The sequence below is a fragment of the Dromiciops gliroides genome, chromosome 4, assembly GCF_019393635.1.
Source record: "Dromiciops gliroides isolate mDroGli1 chromosome 4, mDroGli1.pri, whole genome shotgun sequence".
NCBI classification, from domain to species: domain Eukaryota; kingdom Metazoa; phylum Chordata; class Mammalia; order Microbiotheria; family Microbiotheriidae; genus Dromiciops; species Dromiciops gliroides.
The window spans coordinates 452,171,923-452,184,239 of record NC_057864.1 but is presented as its reverse complement, the minus strand read 5'-3'; the positions used below and the strand labels follow the sequence as shown (position 1 = coordinate 452,184,239).

Below are 12,317 nucleotides of genomic sequence, written 5' to 3'. Positions count from 1 at the left end.
GAAGAGTAACATATCAATTTCTTAGCTCCAAGTGTTCAATGGTCTTTATTCTCTTTTTCCTCGGTCATGTTGCTCCACCCTATAATCTGCCAAAGGTCAGGATTTTCCTCTGCTTCTTTAATCATTTTTCTTCCATTTTTTTTAATCTTTTTTTTTTTGTTTTTGGTGAGGCAATTGGGGTTAAGTGACTTGCCCAGGGTCACACAGCTAGTAAGTGTTAAGTGTCTAAGGCCGGATTTGAACTCAGGTCCTCCTGAATCCAGTGCCACCTAGCTGCCCCTCAGTCCTTCCATTTTTAAAAGGGACACTTTATTCTCTCATAACTTAAAGCCTTTAAAGTGGGGGTCATGCTCTGACCCCAAGGGGCATGTGATTGGTTGCTTTCTACCTTCCCTACGATAGCTAGTTATGGAGATTGTCTCCAACAAAATCACTCCTACATACAACTGTCTCCTCTTTTTTTCCTCTGGGCAATTATAACCTAACTGCTTCAGACTACCCATAGAAGCAGCTGGTTGGTTGCCAGTGGGATCCTCCCCTCCTCCTCCATCATACCCACCTATTTGTAGCCCTAGATCATCCTGTGGCTATTGATGGCACCCTTTGGAGGGTGGCCTCTGGCTCCAAGAAATGGCCTATGAGTAAGAGTCCCATCTCCCCTTTTTCCATTTGGGGTAGAGCAGAGTGAGTTGCACAGATTGCGCAGACATGCCTCTGCCCCCATATTCTCTATTTCTGTGTATACTATACAGGTGTCTGGACCCTCTTTGGTCTTTGTGGTTTCCAGAGAAGGCCAGATTCTGCACATCTCCAACTCATGGAGTTAAGGTTGGGGACACTGAGAAGCTTGAGTTCCTGAGGGACAGAGGCAGTTGCTTGAGGCTTAGAGCTCTACTGCCTCCACACTATGGGGACTGTGGTTTTGGTATACCTGGCAGCCCCCCAGTCTCAGCAGCCAAAGGGTTTCTGGGGTTTGATTTCCTCGATATTGCCAGAGGAGTCACTCTGAGTGGGGATTCAGAGGCAGTAAGAGGCTGGGGCAGTTGAGTGAAGAGAATCTTCCAAAGGCCTGATCATAGGTGGGACTGGGGTGCCCATGGAGAAAGCTACTGATGGACCACAGTGGGGGTGATCATTGTCCAGGCTGAAGTGGGAAAAATGGGAGACTATGTTCTCCTCAGACAAGAAATGCTTCTGAAGAGTGTCCTGATGCTCTTCCAACAATTGACCGCTGCTCTGAGACTGAATTCCTTGGGGAAGGGAGCAGGCATTCAGGGTCCTGTCGGGCCCCTATGTTTCCCTGGCGTCTTTCTGGGCCCCGATTAGGTGACCCAACTTCATGGGCAGCTGAAGGATCATGGAATTCTGGGAACCTCAGCAGGCCTGGTGCTCATGGGGTCTCCCCCCAATTCCTTTAAATATCCAGGGCCATCTCCAGTCATTCTGATATATATCTTGCCACTGGACCCAGATGGCTTTGGAGGAGAGAGTGAGGTTGGTGACTTTGCACAGCCCTGTCTCCCTTGAATCCAATTCACTGCAAGTCATTACATCACCCTGATGTCATGATCCTCTTCAAGAACAAAGTACAGGGGGCAGCTAGATGGTGCAGTGGTTAAAGCTCTGGCCCTGGATTCAGGAGTACCTGAGTTCAAATCTGGCCTCAGACACTTGACACTTACTAGCTGTGTGACTCTGGGCAAGTCACTTAACCTCCATTGCCCCACCAAAAAAAAAAAGGACAAACAACAACCCTGATCACTGCCTCGAGTCTCTCCTCTCTCTATTACATGCTCCACCTAGGTGCTAAAGGGATTTATTTCCCTAAAGTGCAAGTCTCACCATGTTACTTTCCTATTCAATATACTCTCAATGACCTCCTATTGATTCTAGGATCAAATATTATTTCATCTCTATCTCATTCTTTTTTTGCTATTTTTGTGTAAGTTTTATAATATACATAATTATTAGTACAGCAGTGTATTTATAAAACATATAAGTAAGTGATGATACACATATTTGGCATGCTCAAAACTTTTTTTACTGATAGAAGTATGTAATCGCAAAAGTTTAGAGACCACTGAATTAGAGCATGAAGATTCTTCTTTACCTTATCTATTAAGAAGGAGATTCCCTTTTACTTTGTTTTTGTTTTGGGGTTGTTGGGGGTTTTTTTGTGAGGCAATTAGGGTTAAGTGACTTGCCTAGGGTCACACAGCTAGTAAGTGTCAAGTGTCTGAGGCCGGATTTGATCCCAGGTCCTCCCGACTCCAGGGCTGGTGCTCTATCTACTGCATCACCTAGCTGCCCCCACCTTTTACTTTGAATATATATTACTGATGTAACCGCCTCTCTGAGATGCTCTCCTAAACATGTACTCATACATGTTTTGTCTCCAGAGGGTTGCTACCATTTTGGATTCTAGGTAACTCTATGGTGGTTACTACTAAAAATGTAACTCATGAGACCCCACCAGGGTGCTTCCCATTGGCAATCATCCAGTAGGCTTAATTAGCTTTTTTTTTTTTGCTTTTTTTTTAAGATTAATTAGCTTTTAGCAAAGGCATTTACCAAAATGCTATAGTAAGAACAGTCAGTTCAAAATATTTTTGCCAGAAGCTTGGAGAACAGTCTGTTATGAATACACACAGTTTCTGAGGAAGAGTGGGTTCAGGCCTAGAACAAAATGGCAATGAGGCCCATGTGTAGTATATGCATGTGTCACAGCATAGTTTCTGGTGCTTCATGGCCTGAAAGGGCTCATGAAGCTTGCATCAGGTTCAGCACCTTTTCTGGGCTGATTTGCACAGACAATCACGCTGTTCCATCATTTACCCAAAGAGGCTTCAACCCCACCAAGGGATAACTAACAGGGCATAACTGCATCTTGTTTATGTATTAAAATCTCATCACATGTGATTAGAGCAGCTGGGTAGGGGACTTCCCCTTTACACTAAGAAGGAACCAACCTAGCTCATACCACTTGAGTTCCCTCAGCTCAAAAATTCTCAGCATCTACTGTGTCCTTTTGAGGTATAACTCCTCACCTTCTCCAATAACAGGCTTCAGCACTCATCTTTTGCTCATGTATTTTCAGTCACTCCCTTTTAATTGGCTCTTTCCTATCTTCCTAAAAATGGGATCAGGTTTCCCCCATCTTAAAAACCAGACCAAACCAACTTCTTCTCCTTCCGCTTTCTAACCCATCTCATCTCATTTCTATTCTGTCACTTGTCACTGAACTGCTAAACTTCTTTTTAAAATGGTTCATATTCAATGCTTTCACTTCCTCTCCACTCATTCCTTCCTCAATTCCTTATGTTCTGTGACCATAATTCTATAGAAACTACTCTTTTTTTTTGAAACTACTCTTGCAAAGGTAGTCAGTACCCATGTAATTGACCAATCCAATGGCCTTTCCCCCCATCCTCCTTCACCTCTTTGAAGCAATTGACACTGCTCACCTTCCCTTCTTATGGGATGTTCCATCCACTTTGAGACTTGGAGACATTATGCTTTCCTAGTTCTACTCTTCTCTAACTCTTCCTTGATTTTCCTGATCATACTTGCACGTTGTCCGCCCCCCCCCAAAGTTTTGTCTTTGACCTCTCCTCTTCTCTTTCTAATCTCTCCTCTTTGCAATCTTTTTCACTCCTAAGGTCTTAACCACAACCTCTATGAAGGTGATTTCCAAATTTATATCTCTAAGCCCTATCACTCTTCTGAACTCCAGATTCACATCTCCAACTGCCCCACTGGCACTGAAAACACAGTGCATTCAAGACTGAGGCCATCATCTTTCTCCCTGAATTTAGTCTTCTGTGTGACTGACTACTATTTCTGTCCATAGCACTCACTCTCCCATGTTCTAAAACTCAGTGTCACTAATTCTCCCCTCTCTCATCTCTCATCATCATTCAAGTTCTAGCAGTTCTACCTCCACAAAGCTTTTTGCATCCATTCCTTCCTCACTTTAGCCACCGCTACTGCCATACTACAAACCATCATTACCACCCATGTGGACCATTGTAAAAACTTCCCAATAGGTTTTCAACCTCCACTGAATTGCCCTTCCTTCATACCACTGTCAGAATAATCTTTCTTATACATTAATGGGTTTATCTCGTTTCTTTCCTCAAAAAACATCAATGACTCTTTGGCCTACTATTGAAGTTAAAATTTCTTTGCCCTGGCAATCAGAGTACTTGCTGAACTTTTCCTTGGGCCCTGAACCACATTTTCTTACTTCCATATCTTCACTCATAACTGGAATGGACTCCCTTTTCCTCTTTGTATGTAGAATTATTACCCATCATTGAAAGCTAAACTCAAATACCATCTCCTTCATGCTGCCCCCCCATCCCCATCCACTGCATCCATAATTCTCTTCCCCCACCTACTTCATAATTCATATTATTTTGCTCCCTTCTGGTACACTTACCCTATATAGCATATTAGCATTGTCTTCATATATGTGTTATCTCCCTGCTTGACTACATTCTGTCAGAGCAAGAATAGAGCCTTACCTAAACTTTCTATATATTCTAGCACCTACCATGATTGGCACAATGATTTATGCACATTAGTTCCCATTTCGACTGTCTCTGGTTCCATCATGCACATTAGTTACTAAATTTTTTTAAATTTTAATTTGGTTTCCTCCAAAGAAAAGACAGCTCTCAGCCATCTTATGGCTACAAATCTGATCCTTCCTCCAGATCTTTCTCTAAGCGTCTCTGATTCTCTTCATGTCCTCCAGCCTTTTCTCTGTTTCTGCTTCTGTTAGCCACAGGGCCCTGATCTAAGCAGCTCTTCATTCCTCAGGCCTCACAGGATGTAAAAAGGAGAACTTTTTTTTCTTTCTTTTTTTTTTGTGGGAAGTTGTTCCATCTCATGAGTGGGGGCATTGTCCTCAAGTTTCCTGTTTCTTATGTTTGTGGTATAGCAGCTGCACTGTAAATGTTTGTAGCATGCCTGACAGGCAGTGAATCTGAATGAAACATTCCTCAAAAACAGGTTAAAATCTGGGGGCATTTTGCCTTATAATCACATTCATACTGTTGCATATAATATCATATGATAGATGACAGACCTCCCTCCCCTCTGAAGTTTCCTATCTTGTATCTGCCTCTTCCTCCTAGTGGAGAGAGGGGAGCACAGGGGGAAGGTACCATACATTTCGTTTTAAAGATTGGCACTAGGTCATCTGCATGTTGCATTTTAGATATTTTGTGGGGGGTTTTTTTATCTGTGTCAATTTTGCCTATTTTGCCTACCTAAATCATTATTTTTTTTTAAACAAAAGAACAAGGATCATAGTCTTTCTTTCATATGTCCTTATGGTGACTATGCACATGGTAGTTCTTTGAAGAATGTTAACTGACTGATTAATCAACAGAATAATTCAAGTTATGATGTGATGCTAGCTTTATGGTTTTTCACCAGGGCAGGTCCTGAAGACACAAAAGAAATCCAAATACACATATTCGATACCTTCTAAGTACAACATAATGATTGTTGTTGTTCAGTTGTTTCAGTCATGTCTCAATTCTTCATGACACCATTGGGGGTTTTCTTGGCAAAGATACTGGAATGGTTTGCTATTTCCTTCTCCAGCTCATTTTACAGATGAGGAACTGAGGCAAACAGGGTTAAATGACTTGTCCAGAGTCACACAGCTAGTAAGTGTCTGAAGGTAGATTTGAACTCAGGAAGATGGATCTTTCCAACTTCAAGCCTGGCACTCTTTTCACTATGACACCTAGATGCCCCCCCACATCATAACAATAGTTCAAATTTATGCAGGACTCTTGTAGTACTTTCTGTTCTTCTACTTGCAATTTTAGGTTTGAAAGGTGGTTCTCCAGAAGGTGGTTGCTATCTTGAATTCTAAGGGTAGTAACCCTGTGGGTTTGTACTTCTAATGTTCTAGCTCATGAGCCCCAACCAGTATGCTTTCCATTAACAATCAGCCAGCAAGGGGGCGGCTAGGTGGTGAAGTGGATAAAGCCCTGGATTCAGGAATACCTGAGTTCAAATCCGGCCTCAGACACTTGATACTTACTAGCTGTGTGACCCTGGGCAAGTCACTTAACCCCAATTGCCCCACCAAAAAAAAAAACACCCCACAATCAGCCAGCAGTCACAATTAGCAATGGTATTTACTAAGATGGGATATCAAGAACAATAGTTACAAAATATTCCCCTCATGAACTTGGGGCACACTCCCCCACAGATATTCTCAATGTCCATGGAAAGAATGGGCTCACAATTAGAGTCCAATGGTAATGGCACACACACGTATGGGCTACTCATAACTTCTGGTACTGGAGGGCCTGAACCCTCTTTCTCTGGAGCTTAATGAAACTTGCTCTGAGTGCAGCTTTATTCATATCTGTCTAAAATTTGTGTCTCTTGTACATGCTGGATGTAATGTTTTCTGCTGATTCAGTGGCTCTCTTTCAAAGCTATATGACTGATGATGAAGCGGAGAGAGAAATCCTCTCTTTTTTCCTTGAAGGTGTTTCCTCTACAGGCAATTCCAGGTTTGCAGTGTCTCCAACTGGAACTTCTGAAATTTGTCCAGGAATTGTTGGGGTTTTTTAAAGCTTCCTGAGGTGGGACTAATTTGTTTACTCAGATTATCTCATTGTTTTTCTGTTGACTCAAGGAATTGTTTGAACATATAAAGAGATCAGGGCCATACACACATTTTTTTTTTAAGTGAGGCAATTGGGATTAAGTGACTTGCCCAGGGTCACACAGCTAGTAAGTGTCAAGTGTCTGAGGTCGGATTTGAACTCAGGTCCTCCTGACTCCAGGGCCAGTGCTCTATCCATTGTGCCACCTAGCTGCCCCAACACATTTTTTATGTCTAACTTAATACCTCCTGAGTACCTTCTGATTATATTCTGAACCTTCTATGATTACATTAGCAGGTAAACCAGCCTAATTGAAGCAGTAGGCCATCCTGAGGGTGAGATGGGAGGCTGTATGTGCCAAGTAAGTAGAACCACCACCACCACCTCAGACTCTGATCAAGATAGCTCATGATCCTAAACTCAAGAGTCTTGAGATTAGCGACGCCCCTCAAACCACCAGGCCTGTTTCTAGTGTAAAAAAAATTAATTATTAATAAGTATATCTAACCTGAAAAGTATATAATTTTGGACTTATGAAAAATTATGATTATATGAAAAATGATAAGTTTAGAAAAATTATAATTGGGCCGTAAGTCCTGCCACGGTTGCCATTAAATGTAGAAATATTTTTGATGATTGGGCCTGATTTTGGGGGGCCTAATCTGTGGATGACTAATCTGGGGACTGTTGACTCACTGGCTATCTGACTGCATTTAATTTAATATGGGCCATTTATAAAGTTCCTCCACACTGCTCCACTCCCAAATTGATAAGCAAAATATTAAGAAGCCTCTTAACTAAATAATCAAAGCAGAGTTTATTTATGAGATACTATTGAAAATTAAGAATACAGGGAAATAAAATGCACAACCTGACTGCATTGTGGCACTTCTCTTTCCACTGCGTCTCTTTCCCACCTGCTGTGCCTCAAACTTTTTTAATACAATAAGGGGGGCAGCTAGGTGGCGCAGTGGATGGAGCACCGGCCCTGGAGTCAGGAGTACCTGAGTTCAAATCCGGCCTCAGACACTTAACACTTACTAGCTGTGTGACCGTGGGCAAGTCACTTAACCCCAATTGCCTCACTAAAAAAAAAAAATACAATAAGGGCCTTAGCCACCTCTTGCCTCAGTGTATTTTTACTTGCTCAGCTACTTTCACTAACTCCGCCTGTACCCTTTCACTTTGTAAATTCCCCTGCTTCTAACTTTCCTCTCCTTACTGCCACTGCTGAACCCCTGTGTTTCTCTCTCACCGACCTTTCTGTCTGCTCTGTCAGTCTGCCCTCTGCTGCCTTTGCCACCCCTCTAATCTTGTCTGCCTCTCTTAATCTTGTCCTCCTTTTCCTCCTTGCTCCTAGTCCTGTGTTACTGTTCATCTCGTCCCCCAGTCTCTCTATCTCCAACCTTTCTCAGCCTCTCTCGTCCGCCCTTGTCCTCTCCGTCCTTGTCCACCCCACTGAGTCTAACCCCCAGGTCTATATATACCTTTTCTTCTCTCCACTCAAATCTCGGGGCTTCCTGCACCCCCACAGACCAAGCTAATCCTCCAGCCAGGGCTGAGGCTGGTGGGGGGGGGGTGTGCTCCAGCCTCACGTGTCTCAGCCCAGGCTATCCAGGATCTTTCGGATAGCTCTGCTCAGGTCAGAGGGAGCTGGGGGCTTCCCCCCCCCCCAGCTGTCTGACCTGGTGTCTTATACAGCCCACGGGGCTTTTGGGCTCAGCTGAAGCAGAGGGGGAGGGGCACCAGCCCCTCCCACACAGAAGAGACCCTGAGGGCCTAAGGCTTTCCAATCTCAGCCCAAAGGTAGGGTCCCCAAATCAAAATAAATTTCCACAGTAGCCGTCACTAAGCACAGAAATCATTATGGAGAAGAGGCCCACTTTCCTCATTACCACCACCACAAACTGCTGACTGACCGTTACCAATAGGCAGATAAGCACAGGAGCCCTGAGAATGAAAGCAACCCCTTTCCTAACCCTCCCTCCCCCCAACCCAGCACCAGTTCTCATTCCAGCCCAGCCCTCACAGTCATTGAGATGGTGGCTCCTGTGAAGAAGGGCCCATCATCATCCATGAACTATCAACCCACAGAGCAGGAAAGCCTTAATAAAGCAAAAAGGCACCCTGAGGGAGAGACAGGAGGCAGCATGTGCCAAGCAATCTGAATCACTTATACTTTGACTGCCATTTCCTTTCAGACCCTGATGGAGACAACCAAGGACCATGAACCCAAGAGCCTTTGTCATGTCAATGCTCCCAGCCCAGTGTCTGTAGCCATCATCCTGGAGGCAACCCCTGTGGAGATGCAGCTCTTGCCACAGCATCATGTATTGAAGACTCAGAAAAGAAAGGTTTTGCCACCAAAGTCCTTGGTAGTAATCCTAAATAAACATCTGAAACTGATCTTATCTTCTCAGTGGAAACGGCATTGAAGAAGTGTTGTCATCTGCTTTGTAGCTACACCCTAAAGACCATGGGACCTTTTTATCTGCTTGTAGCTAAAATTTTCTTATGTTATTCTCCTCCCCCCCCACCCCAACCTCCCACTAGAATGGGAACTTCTAGAGAGCAGGGTCTGGCTTACTTTTCTAGTTGTGACCATGTACTTTGTACAGATTAAGGCTTAATAGACACTTCATCCATCCATCCATCCATCCCATTAACTGAGGTGAGAAGGCAAATCACAACTTTACTACTTGGCACTGTAGACATATTATCTCCAATTCATATTTTTCTTGGAAGCTTTAGGCCCTGACGTTGACATCTTCCTCTGAGGGTGCACCTTGATCTTCCTTGTCACTAAAGAAACTTTCTATGATCCTCACCTTTCTCTGTTTGCTTATCTTGCCTTTCTTTTACTTGACTTTTAGCTCCTTAAAGTGGGGCACTATTTCCAGGCTGCAGTATCCCAAGCTTCAGATGTCCCAGGTGGTATGATTTAAGGAGGATCAGGTTCTTCACTCGCCTGGTCGTAGGTGACCCCAGACCAACTTGCTAATCAACCAGCTTTGTGTGTTGTGGTTGTCAGCTCCGACAAGCCTATGCCCCTCCCCCACTGGGTCCACTGCTACTCAAGCCTCCCTCCTGGTTCCCAGCAGGGGTGAAAAACCCAAGTTCTGCCTCAGCACCAGTATAGACCCCTGTAGTCTCCCTGCTGCCAAGGGCTCAGCCCTCTCACCAGACTGTGAGCTTAGTTCCAGTCGAGACTGAGACGCTTCAGCTGATTCAGAGGCTCTGGGAGTCTCCTTCTCTGGTGAGGCCTTCCTGGGACTGGATCTGTGTCAGGGTGACTGTGGGGTTGGGCTCCACTCCTGTATCAGCGCAGCAGCTCCCTCCTTCTGACCTTCCAAGCCGTTCTTGGTTAGAAGATGATTTTAGCACATTCTTCTGCTCCAGGCATTGTCCTATGGCATTATTTGGATGTTTTTTGGAGCGATTATCTGTAGACCTATTATCTCATTTGATCTCCACAACAATCCTTTGGGGAAATTGAAGCTCAGAAAAGTGATTTACTCAGAGGCATAGATCTGCTCTCTGAGATGGGATTTGAATATGGGTCTTTCTGACTATAAGACTACAAGTTCAGTGCCCTGCCCAGTATACCACACAACTGCTCTTGTGATCTTCTTGTGGTCTGCAGCAGGGTACCTTTTTCTAAATGCTTCCCATTTTTTTTTTTAAATGTATGAGGTATTTTATTTTTTCCATTACATGTAAAGATAGTAATGCTTCCCATTTTGAATGAAAAAGGTTCATAGGATTTGACAACTTCAAGCAAAAAACAAAGGAACCATGAACATTTTTGGAGGGGTCATCTCAGACTTGCTGCAATGCTTCTCTTTTTTTTTAATCATAAAAGTATTTTATTATTTTCCAGTTACATGTAAAGATAGTTTTCTACATTTGTTTTCATAGGATTTTTAGTTTCAAATTTTTTTCCCTTCCTCCCTCCCCTCTCCCCTCCCCAAGACAGAAAGCAGTCTTATATAGATTATATATGTACAATCACATTAAACATATTTCTGCATTAGTCATGTTGTGAAAGAAGAATTAGAGCACAAGGGAAAAACCTCAAAAAACAAAAAAACAAAAACAAAAGTCGAAGCAGTATGGTTCAATCTGCATTCAGAATCCACAGTTCTTTTTTCTGGATGTGGAGAACATTTTCTATCATGAGTTCTTTGGAATCATCTTGGATCGCAATGGTTCTTTTAAAAGGTACAGTTGGAAAAGGACCAATATGGTAGCATTCTACATAACTACACATGCATAACCTATATCTGATTACTTGCTGCTGCAGGGAGGGAGAAGGGGAGGGAGGGCAAGAGGGATAGAATTTGGAACTCAAAACTTTAAATAAAAATGTTTATTATCAAAAAAAGTATAGAGTCAGTCAAATATATATGTTTATATACATATATATAGTATAAGTGAATGTCAATTTATTATTTGCATGTAGGAAATGGCTGAAAGGAATATTGGAAGAATCTGAAAGTTTATTGATAGGGTACTCCCTCCATCAACAGAGCTGATAACTTTTCTCTAACTAATCAACATGGTCAAAAAAAACAGTCCCCCTGCAGGTAAGTGGTCATGAGACTAGGAATATCCATCACTCTTTGAGAACTTACGTCCTTTGAAACATTTATTTTATTTATTATTTTTTTTTTTTGCAGGGCAATGAGGGTTAAGTGGCTTGCCCAGGGTCACACAGTTAGTACGCGTCAAGTGTCTGAGACTGAATTTGAACTCAGGTCCTCCTAAATCCAGGGGCAGTGCTTTATCCACTGTGCCACCTAACTGCCCCTGCAACATCTTTTTTTTTTTTTTTTTAGCAATAAGAGAATAGAGTTAATGTTCTGCTGACATTTTTGAGTGACTTTATCAGCTCATGTAAACTTAATCAGCTCTGTGATGATTGAGGGCAGTCAGGTATTGCTGTGGATAGAGTACCAGGTCTGGGGTCAAGTAGACTCATCTTTTTAGTTCAAATCTGGCCTCAGACACTCACCAGCGACAACAATATATTTGGTAGACAAGGCATCCTTTGGAGCATGCTGACACTTCCTTGAGGGAGCATAGCACCCAATCATTACATGCCCCAACATTCAGAATGAGAAAAATATATTTGGTGCAGAAGAAATACAAGTCATAGCCCTTGAGGTTGAGGAACTCATGACAAACCAAACCTACTGATGGAGATTTAAAGGATATTGGAATAAAAATATTAGACCTGAGAAAGAATTGCTGAAATACAGTCTAGTAATATAAGGATTTAAATTTTCTGCATCCTGTCACATCTATGAAAAAATCAGTACTTATAAGATGTTATTTGTGTCTCCCTGTATGGAGCAAACTGCCTCAGTTTACCCAAATAACTCGAGGAGACCACCAAGTCAAGCAGAGACAGATTTATTACATCCTCATGAGGACGGGCAAAACCCAATTACACATTGAAGTCTTGCAAAGATATGCCCAATCCTCTAGGTTTTTATAGTAATCTTGAAAAGGATTGTCCCCACGTACACCTAGGGTGGATGAGCTCACAATCTAACATCCAATCCTGTCTCATCCAAGGTGCGTGTTCAGCTCGTGATCAATGTATGGAGACATGCATACGTGTTCCAGGAGCAAGGGGGAAAAGGGGAGGGGGAACAAGGTCAAACCAAAGGA

General features: G+C 42.9%; 1 pseudogene; it reads right to left on the bottom strand.

The window, feature by feature from the left end:
- Positions 1-883: 883 nt before the first annotated feature.
- LOC122753293 lies at positions 884-1,362 on the bottom strand (annotated as a pseudogene).
- Positions 1,363-12,317: the final 10,955 nt, after the last annotated feature.